Source organism: Lithobates pipiens, unplaced genomic scaffold, assembly GCF_037356315.1.
Source record: "Lithobates pipiens isolate NorthernLeopardFrog02 unplaced genomic scaffold, aLitPip1_a1.2 Scaffold_18, whole genome shotgun sequence".
In the NCBI taxonomy this organism is placed as follows: domain Eukaryota; kingdom Metazoa; phylum Chordata; class Amphibia; order Anura; family Ranidae; genus Lithobates; species Lithobates pipiens.
In genome coordinates, this window is record NW_027507758.1 from 578,825,129 (window position 1) to 578,839,567 (window position 14,439).

At 47.6% G+C, this 14,439-nt stretch overlaps 8 non-coding genes across 8 annotated transcripts; all 8 read right to left on the reverse strand.

Annotated features, from left to right (window-relative positions):
• Nucleotides 1–8,940: 8,940 nt before the first annotated feature.
• On the reverse strand, nt 8,941–9,012 carry TRNAQ-UUG (transfer RNA glutamine (anticodon UUG)). Its single transcript has one exon. It is a non-coding gene; the product is annotated as a tRNA-Gln (tRNA).
• A 380-nt stretch (nt 9,013–9,392) lies between these two features.
• TRNAQ-UUG (transfer RNA glutamine (anticodon UUG)) lies at nt 9,393–9,464 on the reverse strand. Its single transcript has one exon. It is a non-coding gene; the product is annotated as a tRNA-Gln (tRNA).
• Nucleotides 9,465–10,366: 902 nt separating this feature from the next.
• On the reverse strand, nt 10,367–10,438 carry TRNAQ-UUG (transfer RNA glutamine (anticodon UUG)). The gene has a single exon. It is a non-coding gene; the product is annotated as a tRNA-Gln (tRNA).
• Nucleotides 10,439–10,818: 380 nt separating this feature from the next.
• Nucleotides 10,819–10,890, reverse strand: TRNAQ-UUG (transfer RNA glutamine (anticodon UUG)). Its single transcript has one exon. It is a non-coding gene; the product is annotated as a tRNA-Gln (tRNA).
• A 902-nt stretch (nt 10,891–11,792) lies between these two features.
• On the reverse strand, nt 11,793–11,864 carry TRNAQ-UUG (transfer RNA glutamine (anticodon UUG)). The gene has a single exon. It is a non-coding gene; the product is annotated as a tRNA-Gln (tRNA).
• Nucleotides 11,865–12,244: 380 nt separating this feature from the next.
• Nucleotides 12,245–12,316, reverse strand: TRNAQ-UUG (transfer RNA glutamine (anticodon UUG)). The gene has a single exon. It is a non-coding gene; the product is annotated as a tRNA-Gln (tRNA).
• Nucleotides 12,317–13,218: 902 nt separating this feature from the next.
• TRNAQ-UUG (transfer RNA glutamine (anticodon UUG)) lies at nt 13,219–13,290 on the reverse strand. Its single transcript has one exon. It is a non-coding gene; the product is annotated as a tRNA-Gln (tRNA).
• A 380-nt stretch (nt 13,291–13,670) lies between these two features.
• Nucleotides 13,671–13,742, reverse strand: TRNAQ-UUG (transfer RNA glutamine (anticodon UUG)). Its single transcript has one exon. It is a non-coding gene; the product is annotated as a tRNA-Gln (tRNA).
• Between the last annotated feature and the right edge of the window lie 697 nt (nt 13,743–14,439).

Sequence of the window (14,439 nt, forward strand, 5' to 3'; positions counted from 1 at the left end):
GGGCATATAGTACGGTGTGCTTTTTTGGGTCAGGGAAGTGAGCCAAATGAATTAAGAAGGTCTGTGTGCTTGATTCCAAAAATTGTTTATAGACATATACATGGTCTACTGATCACATGTGTTGAATTCCTCCGAGATCCATGCCTCATTCATTTTTAGAAATGTGAGGTAGTTAACACTGTGGTGAGCTAGGCGAGTACGCTTATCGGTCACAATCCCCCCTGCTGCGCTGAACGTCCTTTCGGACAGGACACTGGATGAGGGGCAAGCCAACAGTTCGATTGCAAATTGGGCAAGCTCTGGCCAGAGGTCAAGCCTGCCCACCCAGTAGTCTAGGGGTTCATCACTCCTCAGAGCGTCCACATCGGCCGTTAACCCAATGTAGTCGGACACCTGACGGTCTAGGCGTTCCCTGATGCTGGATCCGGATGACACCTGTCGATGGGTCGGCTGAAAGAATGACCTCATATCCGAAGTCACCAACACATCTTCAAACCGGCCTCTTCTTGCAGGCGCTGTTGGATTGGTACCCGCAAATCCTTCTCTGGGAGTGGGAATTGCTCCTCTGCCAGCGCACGCAAAAGCAGAATGCAGCATTTCTCGAAGCAAGGCCTGGAAGTGCTGCATTCTGACAGCCCTCTGCGACGGCGGTAACATTTCCGCCATTTTGTGTTTGTACCGGGGGTCTAAGTACGTTGCCACCCAGTACTGGTCCTTGACCCTCATGCTTTTTATACGGGGGTCCCTATTAAAACACTGGAGCATGAAGGCCCCCATTTGCACTAAAGTGGAAGCGGTGTGGTGGCCTGGCTCCTGCTCATCATCCAGGATAATGTCGTCCTCTTCATTCTCCTCTCCCCATCCTCGCACAACAGGGATCCCAGAAAGGTTTAAAGCATGCTCTTCTTGCTCCTGCTCATCCGCCCCGGCACCATCCTCCTCTGACTCCTCATCAGACTCCTGTTGTTGACTTGTCTCAGATAGAGTAGCCCCCCCTGGGAATTCATCCAGCATTGCGACTTCCTCATCTTCCCGCTCCTGCTCCTCCACAGCCTGATCAATGACACGACGCAATGCACGCTCCAGAAAGAAGGCATAAGGTACCATGTCACTGATGGCGCCATGGCTGCGACTGACCAGTTTGGTGATCTCCTCAAATGGCCGCAGAAGTCTGCATGTGTCGCGCATGAGCAGCCACTGGCGCGGTGAAAAAAAACCCAGCTCCCCAGAACCGTTTCTTTCGCAGAGTTCATACAGGTAGACGTTAACTGCACGTTTCTGCTGGAGCAGCCTATCAAGCATATAGAAGGTTGAGTTCCATCGCGTCGGGCAATCGCAAATAAGACGTCTGACCGGCAGATGGTGTCGCCGCTGAATGTCAGCAAGGCGAGCCATGGCCGTGTAAGATCTTCTGAAATGGGCCGAGATTTTCCTTGCCTGCCGCAAGATGTCCTGGACCCCAGGGTATTTGACAAGGAATCGCTGCACGACCAAGTTTAAGACGTGTGCCATGCACGGCACGTGCGTGATTTTGCCCTGTTTCAATGCGCTAAGCAGATTGGCACCGTTGTCACACACCACTTTACCAACTGTCAAATTGAGCGGTGTTAGCCACTCATCTGCCTGTGAACGCAAAGCTGAAAGGAGTGCCGGGCCAGTGTGGCTCTTTGCTTCCAGGCACAACAGACGCAGCACGGCATGGCAACGTCTCACCTGGCATGTGGAATAGGTTCTGGGGAGCTTGGGCGGTGCAGTGGAAGAGACGCTAGCAGCGGAAAAGGAGGAGGCAGCTGAGGAGGAGAGGGAGGAGGATGGAGTAGGAGGAGGAGAAGAAGAGTCAGGCCTGCATGCAATCCGTGGCGGTAAAACCAAATCTACACGGGTGCCACGGGTTACATGCTTGACGGCCGTCAGAAGGTTCACCCAGTGGGCAGTAAAACTGATATACCTTCCCTGCCCGTGTTTGCTAGACCACGTGTCTGTGGTCAGATGTATCTTGGCACCGACACTGTGTGCCAGAGATACATTCACTTGCCGCTGAACATGGCCATATAGCTCTGGGATGCCCTTCTCTGAGAAATACTTCCTTCCTGGGACCTTCCATTGTGGTGTTCCAATGGCCACAAATTTGCGAAAGGCCTCCGAGTCCACCAGTTTATATGGCAGTAGTTGGCGGGCTATGAGTTCTGACAAGCCAGCCGCCAACCGTTGGGCAAGAGGGTTATCCGGCGTCATCATTTTTTTACGCTCAAACATTAGGCCCACGGAAGCCTGCCTTTTTGCAGAAAAATGTGAGCTTGGCGTGATGGAAGGTGGAGTGGAGGACAATTGTGAGGAGAGAGGAGAAGGAGAAGTAGAAGACGAGGCTGGACGGTGAGAGCCTGCAGTGTGGCTTTGTGTGTTCCGTTGCTCCCACTGGGCTCGGTGATGGCTGCTCATGTGCCTTCTTAAGGCGGTCGTCCCTAGGTGAGTATTGGGCTTACCGCGACTAACGCGTTGACTGCAAAGATTGCAGATGGCAACGCTATTGTCAGCAGCGGACACGTTAAAAAAAGCCCACACTGCGGAGCCATGTGCCGGTGTCCTGGGAGCGCCAGATGTGACCGTACATGGTCGATGACTCGCTCCTGATACATTTGCAGTCTGCTTTGTCCCTGCTGTGCAATGTAAGTCATTGCTGCTTCTCCTCCCTATCTGCTGGTCCATATCTCCCTCTGAACTCCCCTCCTCTTCCTCTCTTGTGGGCACCCACGTGACATCACTAGACACGTCATCATCAACGTCACCTTCCCCACCGCTATAAGTAGAGTAGGCAGCAACACCGGGGACCAACCTCCTCCTTGGGCTGATCTGGGTACTGGCGTCAGACTGCTGAGTAGCGCTTGTTGCTACCTCCTCTTCCTGATCCAATACCAAGAGTGGCTGCGCATCAGAAATGTCCTCTTGATATGGATCGGAAAATAATTCCAGTGACTCAAGCGGAAGGTATGTGGTGGTGGTGGTGGTGGTCGTGTTGTTGGTGGTAGTGTCTTTGGGGGTGCACATAGCAGAGAGTGAAGAAGAGGGTGCAGATCGAGAGGATGAGGAGGGTGCAGAAGAGTAAGGCTGAGCGAGCCACTCAACCAAGTCTGGTGCATCCTTTAAAGTAATTGAACGCACCTTCTGCAACTTCCCACTTTGGCTCAAGCCTGTTGCTCCTGCCCTACCCCTACCACCCCTGCGGAAGGGCCTGCCTCTTCCTCTGCATGTCATTTTTTAAATGACCCTGTGACAAAACTCTTAGTCCCTATACCGCTGAAGGACTGCTGCAGTATAGGTGAGCGGTCAGCAGTGGTGCACGTCAACCCTATCTATTGTGGACCGATAGCGGTCCTTACAGAACAGCAGACTGTACCGCACTCAAGCCTATGTACCGTAGCACCCTATACCAAGTTACCAGTCCTTATAAAAACTTTTGTGGACCAAGCAGGTTGTGTGTTAGTGTTTAGCAGACTGTACGTCAGTCCCTATACCGCTGAAGGACTGCTGCAGTATAGGGCAGCGGTCAGCAGTGGTGCACGTCAACCCTATCTATTGTGGACCGATAGCGGTCCTTACAGAACAGCAGACTGTACCGCACTCAAGCCTATGTACCGTAGCACCCTATACCAAGTTACCAGTCCTTATAAGAACTTTTGTGGAACAAGCAGGTTGTGTGTTAGTGATTAGCAGACTGTACGTCAGTCCCTATACCGCTGAAGGACTGCTGCAGTATAGGGCAGCGGTCAGCAGTGGTGCACGTCAACCCTATCTATTGTGGACCGATAGCGGTCCTTACAGAACAGCAGACTGTACCGCACTCAAGCCTATGTACCGTAGCACCCTATACCAAGTTACCAGTCCTTATAAGAACTTTTGTGGAACAAGCAGGTTGTGTGTTAGTGATTAGCAGACTGTACGTCAGTCCCTATACCGCTGAAGGACTGCTGCAGTATAGGTGAGCGGTCAGCAGTGGTGCACGTCAACCCTATCTATTGTGGACCGATAGCGGTCCTTACAGAACAGCAGACTGTACCGCACTCAAGCCTATGTACCGTAGCACCCTATACCAAGTTACCAGTCCTTATAAGAACTTTTGTGGACCAAGCAGGTTGTGTATTAGTGTTTAGCAGACTGTACGTCAGTCCCTATACCGCTGAAGGACTGCTGCAGTATAGGGCAGCGGTCAGCAGTGGTGCACGTCAACCCTATCTATTGTGGACCGATAGCGGTCCTTACAGAACAGCAGACTGTACCGCACTCAAGCCTATGTACCGTAGCACCCTATACCAAGTTACCAGTCCTTATAAGAACTTTTGTGGAACAAGCAGGTTGTGTGTTAGTGATTAGCAGACTGTACGTCAGTCCCTATACCAATGAAGGACTGCTGCAGTATAGGGCAGCGGTCAGCAGTAGTGCACGGCAACCCTATGTATTGTGGACCGATAGCGGTCCTTACAGAACAGCAGACTGTACTGCACTCAGGCCTATGTACCGTAGCACCCTATACCAAGTTACCAGTCCTTATAAAAACTTTTGTGGACCAAGCAGGTTGTGTGTTAGTGTTTAGCAGACTGTGCGTCAGTCCCTATACCGCTGAAGGACTGCTGCAGTATAGGGCAGCGGTCAGCAGTAGTGCACGGCAACCCTATGTATTGTGGACCGATAGCGGTCCTTACAGAACAGCAGACTGTAACGCACTCAGGCCTATGTACCGTAGCACCCTATACCAAGTTACCAGTCCTTATAAGAACTTTTGTGGACCAAGCAGGTTGTGTGTTAGTGATTAGCAGACTGTACGTCAGTCCCTATACCAATGAAGGACTGCTGCAGTATAGGGCAGCGGTCAGCAGTAGTGCACGGCAACCCTATGTATTGTGGACCGATAGCGGTCCTTACAGAACAGCAGACTGTAACGCACTCAGGCCTATGTACCGTAGCACCCTATACCAAGTTACCAGTCCTTATAAAAACTTTTGTGGACCAAGCAGGTTGTGTGTTAGTGTTTAGCAGACTGTGCGTCAGTCCCTATACCGCTGAAGGACTGCTGCAGTATAGGGCAGCGGTCAGCAGTGGTGCACGTCAACCCTATCTATTGTGGACCGATAGCGGTCCTTACAGAACAGCAGACTGTACCGCACTCAAGCCTATGTACCGTAGCACCCTATACCAAGTTACCAGTCCTTATAAGAACTTTTGTGGACCAAGCAGGTTGTGTATTAGTGTTTAGCAGACTGTACGTCAGTCCCTATACCGCTGAAGGACTGCTGCAGTATAGGGCAGCGGTCAGCAGTGGTGCACGTCAACCCTATCTATTGTGGACCGATAGCGGTCCTTACAGAACAGCAGACTGTACCGCACTCAAGCCTATGTACCGTAGCACCCTATACCAAGTTACCAGTCCTTATAAGAACTTTTGTGGAACAAGCAGGTTGTGTGTTAGTGATTAGCAGACTGTACGTCAGTCCCTATACCAATGAAGGACTGCTGCAGTATAGGGCAGCGGTCAGCAGTAGTGCACGGCAACCCTATGTATTGTGGACCGATAGCGGTCCTTACAGAACAGCAGACTGTAACGCACTCAGGCCTATGTACCGTAGCACCCTATACCAAGTTACCAGTCCTTATAAGAACTTTTGTGGACCAAGCAGGTTGTGTGTTAGTGATTAGCAGACTGTACGTCAGTCCCTATACCAATGAAGGACTGCTGCAGTATAGGGCAGCGGTCAGCAGTAGTGCACGGCAACCCTATGTATTGTGGACCGATAGCGGTCCTTACAGAACAGCAGACTGTACTGCACTCAGGCCTATGTACCGTAGCACCCTATACCAAGTTACCAGTCCTTATAAAAACTTTTGTGGACCAAGCAGGTTGTGTGTTAGTGTTTAGCAGACTGTGCGTCAGTCCCTATACCGCTGAAGGACTGCTGCAGTATAGGGCAGCGGTCAGCAGTAGTGCACGGCAACCCTATGTATTGTGGACCGATAGCGGTCCTTACAGAACAGCAGACTGTAACGCACTCAGGCCTATGTACCGTAGCACCCTATACCAAGTTACCAGTCCTTATAAGAACTTTTGTGGACCAAGCAGGTTGTGTGTTAGTGATTAGCAGACTGTACGTCAGTCCCTATACCAATGAAGGACTGCTGCAGTATAGGGCAGCGGTCAGCAGTAGTGCACGGCAACCCTATGTATTGTGGACCGATAGCGGTCCTTACAGAACAGCAGACTGTAACGCACTCAGGCCTATGTACCGTAGCACCCTATACCAAGTTACCAGTCCTTATAAAAACTTTTGTGGACCAAGCAGGTTGTGTGTTAGTGTTTAGCAGACTGTGCGTCAGTCCCTATACCGCTGAAGGACTGCTGCAGTATAGGGCAGCGGTCAGCAGTAGTGCACGGCAACCCTATGTATTGTGGACCGATAGCGGTCCTTACAGAACAGCAGACTGTAACGCACTCAGGCCTATGTACCGTAGCACCCTATACCAAGTTACCAGTCCTTATAAGAACTTTTGTGGACCAAGCAGGTTGTGTGTTAGTGATTAGCAGACTGTACGTCAGTCCCTATACCAATGAAGGACTGCTGCAGTATAGGGCAGCGGTCAGCAGTAGTGCACGGCAACCCTATGTATTGTGGACCGATAGCGGTCCTTACAGAACAGCAGACTGTAACGCACTCAGGCCTATGTACCGTAGCACCCTATACCAAGTTACCAGTCCTTATAAGAACTTTTGTGGAACAAGCAGGTTGTGTGTTAGTGATTAGCAGACTGTACGTCAGTCCCTATACCAATGAAGGACTGCTGCAGTATAGGGCAGCGGTCAGCAGTAGTGCACGGCAACCCTATGTATTGTGGACCGATAGCGGTCCTTACAGAACAGCAGACTGTAACGCACTCAGGCCTATGTACCGTAGCACCCTATACCAAGTTACCAGTCCTTATAAGAACTTTTGTGGACCAAGCAGGTTGTGTGTTAGTGATTAGCAGACTGTACGTCAGTCCCTATACCAATGAAGGACTGCTGCAGTATAGGGCAGCGGTCAGCAGTAGTGCACGGCAACCCTATGTATTGTGGACCGATAGCGGTCCTTACAGAACAGCAGACTGTACTGCACTCAGGCCTATGTACCGTAGCACCCTATACCAAGTTACCAGTCCTTATAAAAACTTTTGTGGACCAAGCAGGTTGTGTGTTAGTGTTTAGCAGACTGTGCGTCAGTCCCTATACCGCTGAAGGACTGCTGCAGTATAGGGCAGCGGTCAGCAGTAGTGCACGGCAACCCTATGTATTGTGGACCGATAGCGGTCCTTACAGAACAGCAGACTGTAACGCACTCAGGCCTATGTACCGTAGCACCCTATACCAAGTTACCAGTCCTTATAAGAACTTTTGTGGACCAAGCAGGTTGTGTGTTAGTGATTAGCAGACTGTACGTCAGTCCCTATACCAATGAAGGACTGCTGCAGTATAGGGCAGCGGTCAGCAGTAGTGCACGGCAACCCTATGTATTGTGGACCGATAGCGGTCCTTACAGAACAGCAGACTGTACCGCACCCAAGCCTATGTACCGTAGCACCCTAGACAGACCAAGTTACCAGTCCTGATAAAGAGCTTTGTGGAACAAGTGAGTTGTGAATGATTAGCAGACTGCAGCAGAAGGGCAGCAGTCAAGTATAATATTCTTTCTATATTTGGAAGAAAGAATATTATACGTGTACAAGCCTATTACCGTACCACTGATACCAGTCCTGAAAAGAACCTTTGTGGAACTAATAGTAACAGCAAGTCTTTAAAATTATCCTCACTGCCTGACACACTGCTTCCTGCCTGTCCCTATACAAATTGGCAAAAAAGAGTAGGCTGGAACGATTAGCTGGAACAGCTCTTTTGTGGACCTGATAGTAACAGCTAATGATGATGATGATGATGATGATGAAGAAAGACTAATCTGGCTGAGCTGTCCCTAAAATAGCAGCATACAGCGCTCTGTCCCTTTATCTAAACTGACAAAAGAAACTCAGGCTGCTGACCTAACACCTATACCAGTCCTGAAAAGAACTTTTGTGTACCAAATAGCTAGCGTTTTCTCTGTCCCTACTCCACACAGGATCCTTTCCCTACAGTGACAGAAGAAAGAATGTAAAATGGCCACCGGATCGGGTGTATTTATAGGTTAGGGGGAATGTCCAAGTGTCCATGAGCTGTCATGTCTCAATTGGTTGTCCTGTAACACATGATAAACGTGTCACGAAAGGTTAAAGTTCTTGTATACATTAAACACGTAAGTCCGCCGGGGCGAACGACGGAAAAAGGCGTTCGAACCCGCGGACGGCGAAAGTCGGAAATTCGCCGCGAAACGACCGCCGGGCGAACCGTTCGGCCATCACTAGTGAGTAATGGGAGAACAGGAAATCAAGGCCTTTGGGGCCAAAATGGGATGCTGGCAATCACTGTGGAAGAGTAGAGATGAGGCCTGTTGAGAACTTTGAAGATGCAAGAAACTGGGAGAAATAGATACACCAGTGTTAAATTCCACAGGTGGCGTGAAGCATCCATATCCTCTGAACTTGAAAACTTGTCTTTGAACAGAAAACTTTGACAAAGATGGAGTTGAGAGGAATGGCTAGAAGATGAATTTCCCTAATTGTCATGTTTTACTAAATCTGAGCAAAAAAGACAACTTAGCTTCTTCCTCCTGTTCCTGGTAAAAGTACTTAGGGTTGCAGATATTCTTTTTAAATACAGCTCTCTGTGTCATCAGTATGCTTTGGCAATTGGCTGGACCTGGGCAGCTGGCTACGCTCACAATTTTCACAACTAGCCACATTAGCAACAACTTCTGCTGTCATTGGCCTTTGTAGCCGTAAGACACAAATTGAAATTCCAAGATGAAATCTGCAATGAGCCTCTAAAGAAGGTCCCACCGAGATTCGAACTCGGATCGCTGGATTCAAAGTCCAGAGTGCTAACCATTACACCATGGAACCCTTGGGGCATGCTCAACTGCTCTCTATTTTGCTGGATACATATGTCCGTAGGTTAAGCCCCCTATCCCTTTAACTCCATTACATTTGAATCTTAAAAGAACTTAACCTGAGACCAACTCCAGAACATGTTGCATACCAGGGGGAGAGAAAAGGTCAAAAAGACCTCTCCAAGTCAAAACTAATGTATCTGCTGCAGGTTTGCCTGGTAGTGGCCTTTAGGAGATAACAAATGATCTGTGATTAGCACATCTGGGTGGCTGGCTACGCTCACTATTTTCACAACCAGCCACGTTAGCAACAACTTCTGCTGTCACTGGCCTTTGTGGCCGTAAGAAACAAATTGAAATTCCAAGATGAAATCTGCAATGAGACTCTGATGAAGGTTCCACCGAGATTTGATCTCGGATCACTGGATTCAAAGTCCAGAGTGCTAACCATTACACCATGGAACCCTTGGGCATGCTCAACTGCTCTCTATTTTGCTGTATACAGATGTCCGTAGGTTAAGCCCCCTATCCCTTTAACTCCATTAAAATTGAATCTTAAAAGAACTTAACCTGAGACCAACTCCAGAACATGTTGCATACCAGGGGGAGAGAAAAGGTCAAAAAGACCTCTCCAAGGCAAAACTAATGTATCTGCTGCAAGTTTGCCTGGTGGTGGGCTTTAGGAGAGAACAAATGATCTGTGATTAGCACACTGGGCTCGCTGGCCTACGCCTTTCAAAACTGCTGGCCCGCAGATGTATTCTTTGCAGGACAAGAGTTCAGGAACTGTTTATGATGGAGGAGGTCTAGAGATGGTGCAAGCATAATTGGAGTTTCTGGAGTGAGTAATGGGAGAACAGGAAATCAAGGCCTTTGGGGCCAAAATGGGATGCTGGCAATCACTGTGGAAGAGTAGAGATGAGGCCTGTTGAGAACTTTGAAGATGCAAGAAACTGGGAGAAATAGATACACCAGTGTTAAATTCCACAGGTGGCGTGAAGCATCCATATCCTCTGAACTTGAAAACTTGTCTTTGGACAGAAAACTTTGACAAAGATGGAGTTGAGAGGAATGGCTAGAAGATGAATTTCCCTAATTGTCATGTTTTGCTAAATCTGAGCAAAAAAGACAACTTAGCTTCTTCCTCCTGTTCCTGGTAAAAGTACTTAGGGTTGCAGATATTCTTTTTAAATACAGCTCTCTGTGTCATCAGTATGCTTTGGCAATTGGCTGGACCTGGGCAGCTGGCTACGCTCACAATTTTCACAACTAGCCACATTAGCAACAACTTCTGCTGTCATTGGCCTTTGTAGCCGTAAGACACAAATTGAAATTCCAAGATGAAATCTGCAATGAGCCTCTAAAGAAGGTCCCACCGAGATTCGAACTCGGATCGCTGGATTCAAAGTCCAGAGTGCTAACCATTACACCATGGAACCCTTGGGGCATGCTCAACTGCTCTCTATTTTGCTGGATACATATGTCCGTAGGTTAAGCCCCCTATCCCTTTAACTCCATTACATTTGAATCTTAAAAGAACTTAACCTGAGACCAACTCCAGAACATGTTGCATACCAGGGGGAGAGAAAAGGTCAAAAAGACCTCTCCAAGTCAAAACTAATGTATCTGCTGCAGGTTTGCCTGGTAGTGGCCTTTAGGAGATAACAAATGATCTGTGATTAGCACATCTGGGTGGCTGGCTACGCTCACTATTTTCACAACCAGCCACGTTAGCAACAACTTCTGCTGTCACTGGCCTTTGTGGCCGTAAGAAACAAATTGAAATTCCAAGATGAAATCTGCAATGAGACTCTGATGAAGGTTCCACCGAGATTTGATCTCGGATCACTGGATTCAAAGTCCAGAGTGCTAACCATTACACCATGGAACCCTTGGGCATGCTCAACTGCTCTCTATTTTGCTGTATACAGATGTCCGTAGGTTAAGCCCCCTATCCCTTTAACTCCATTAAAATTGAATCTTAAAAGAACTTAACCTGAGACCAACTCCAGAACATGTTGCATACCAGGGGGAGAGAAAAGGTCAAAAAGACCTCTCCAAGGCAAAACTAATGTATCTGCTGCAAGTTTGCCTGGTGGTGGGCTTTAGGAGAGAACAAATGATCTGTGATTAGCACACTGGGCTCGCTGGCCTACGCCTTTCAAAACTGCTGGCCCGCAGATGTATTCTTTGCAGGACAAGAGTTCAGGAACTGTTTATGATGGAGGAGGTCTAGAGATGGTGCAAGCATAATTGGAGTTTCTGGAGTGAGTAATGGGAGAACAGGAAATCAAGGCCTTTGGGGCCAAAATGGGATGCTGGCAATCACTGTGGAAGAGTAGAGATGAGGCCTGTTGAGAACTTTGAAGATGCAAGAAACTGGGAGAAATAGATACACCAGTGTTAAATTCCACAGGTGGCGTGAAGCATCCATATCCTCTGAACTTGAAAACTTGTCTTTGGACAGAAAACTTTGACAAAGATGGAGTTGAGAGGAATGGCTAGAAGATGAATTTCCCTAATTGTCATGTTTTGCTAAATCTGAGCAAAAAAGACAACTTAGCTTCTTCCTCCTATTCCTGGTAAAAGTACTTAGGGTTGCAGATATTCTTTTTAAATACAGCTCTCTGTGTCATCAGTATGCTTTGGCAATTGGCTGGACCTGGGCAGCTGGCTACGCTCACAATTTTCACAACTAGCCACATTAGCAACAACTTCTGCTGTCATTGGCCTTTGTAGCCGTAAGACACAAATTGAAATTCCAAGATGAAATCTGCAATGAGCCTCTAAAGAAGGTCCCACCGAGATTCGAACTCGGATCGCTGGATTCAAAGTCCAGAGTGCTAACCATTACACCATGGAACCCTTGGGGCATGCTCAACTGCTCTCTTTTTTGCTGGATACATTTGTCCGTAGGTTAAGCCCCCTATCCCTTTAACTCCATTACATTTGAATCTTAAAAGAACTTAACCTGAGACCAACTCCAGAACATGTTGCATACCAGGGGGAGAGAAAAGGTCAAAAAGACCTCTCCAAGTCAAAACTAATGTATCTGCTGCAGGTTTGCCTGGTAGTGGCCTTTAGGAGATAACAAATGATCTGTGATTAGCACATCTGGGTGGCTGGCTACGCTCACTATTTTCACAACCAGCCACGTTAGCAACAACTTCTGCTGTCACTGGCCTTTGTGGCCGTAAGAAACAAATTGAAATTCCAAGATGAAATCTGCAATGAGACTCTGATGAAGGTTCCACCGAGATTTGATCTCGGATCACTGGATTCAAAGTCCAGAGTGCTAACCATTACACCATGGAACCCTTGGGCATGCTCAACTGCTCTCTATTTTGCTGTATACAGATGTCCGTAGGTTAAGCCCCCTATCCCTTTAACTCCATTAAAATTGAATCTTAAAAGAACTTAACCTGAGACCAACTCCAGAACATGTTGCATACCAGGGGGAGAGAAAAGGTCAAAAAGACCTCTCCAAGGCAAAACTAATGTATCTGCTGCAAGTTTGCCTGGTGGTGGGCTTTAGGAGAGAACAAATGATCTGTGATTAGCACACTGGGCTCGCTGGCCTACGCCTTTCAAAACTGCTGGCCCGCAGATGTATTCTTTGCAGGACAAGAGTTCAGAAACTGTTTATGATGGAGGAGGTCTAGAGATGGTGCAAGCATAATTGGAGTTTCTGGAGTGAGTAATGGGAGAACAGGAAATCAAGGCCTTTGGGGCCAAAATGGGATGCTGGCAATCACTGTGGAAGAGTAGAGATGAGGCCTGTTGAGAACTTTGAAGATGCAAGAAACTGGGAGAAATAGATACACCAGTGTTAAATTCCACAGGTGGCGTGAAGCATCCATATCCTCTGAACTTGAAAACTTGTCTTTGGACAGAAAACTTTGACAAAGATGGAGTTGAGAGGAATGGCTAGAAGATGAATTTCCCTAATTGTCATGTTTTGCTAAATCTGAGCAAAAAAGACAACTTAGCTTCTTCCTCCTGTTCCTGGTAAAAGTACTTAGGGTTGCAGATATTCTTTTTAAATACAGCTCTCTGTGTCATCAGTATGCTTTGGCAATTGGCTGGACCTGGGCAGCTGGCTACGCTCACAATTTTCACAACTAGCCACATTAGCAACAACTTCTGCTGTCATTGGCCTTTGTAGCCGTAAGACACAAATTGAAATTCCAAGATGAAATCTGCAATGAGCCTCTAAAGAAGGTCCCACCGAGATTCGAACTCGGATCGCTGGATTCAAAGTCCAGCGTGCTAACCATTACACCAAGGAACCCTTGGGGCATGCTCAACTGCTCTCTATTTTGCTGGATACATATGTCCGTAGGTTAAGCCCCCTATCCCTTTAACTCCATTACATTTGAATCTTAAAAGAACTTAACCTGAGACCAACTCCAGAACATGTTGCATACCAGGGGGAGAGAAAAGGTCAAAAAGACCTCTCCAAGTCAAAACTAATGTATCTGCTGCAGGTTTGCCTGGTAATGGCCTTTAGGAGATAACAAATGATCTGTGATTAGCACATCTGGGTGGCTGGCTACGCTCACTATTTTCACAACCAGCCACGTTAGCAACAACTTCTGCTGTCACTGGCCTTTGTGGCCGTAAGAAACAAATTGAAATTCCAAGATGAAATCTGCAATGAGACTCTGATGAAGGTTCCACCGAGATTTGATCTCGGATCACTGGATTCAAAGTCCAGAGTGCTAACCATTACACCATGGAACCCTTGGGCATGCTCAACTGCTCTCTATTTTGCTGTATACAGATGTCCGTAGGTTAAGCCCCCTATCCCTTTAACTCCATTAAAATTGAATCTTAAAAGAACTTAACCTGAGACCAACTCCAGAACATGTTGCATACCAGGGGGAGAGAAAAGGTCAAAAAGACCTCTCCAAGGCAAAACTAATGTATCTGCTGCAAGTTTGCCTGGTGGTGGGCTTTAGGAGAGAACAAATGATCTGTGATTAGCACACTGGGCTCGCTGGCCTACGCCTTTCAAAACTGCTGGCTCGCAGATGTATTCTTTGCAGGACAAGAGTTCAGAAACTGTTTATGATGGAGGAGGTCTAGAGATGGTGCAAGCATAATTGGAGTTTCTGGAGTGAGTAATGGGAGAACAGGAAATCAAGGCCTTTGGGGCCAAAATGGGATGCTGGCAATCACTGTGGAAGAGTAGAGATGAGGCCTGTTGAGAACTTTGAAGATGCAAGAAACTGGGAGAAATAGATACACCAGTGTTAAATTCCACAGGTGGCGTGAAGCATCCATATCCTCTGAACTTGAAAACTTGTCTTTGGACAGAAAACTTTGACAAAGATGGAGTTGAGAGGAATGGCTAGAAGATGAATTTCCCTAATTGTCATGTTTTGCTAAATCTGAGCAAAAAAGACAACTTAGCTTCTTCCTCCTGTTCCTGGTAAAA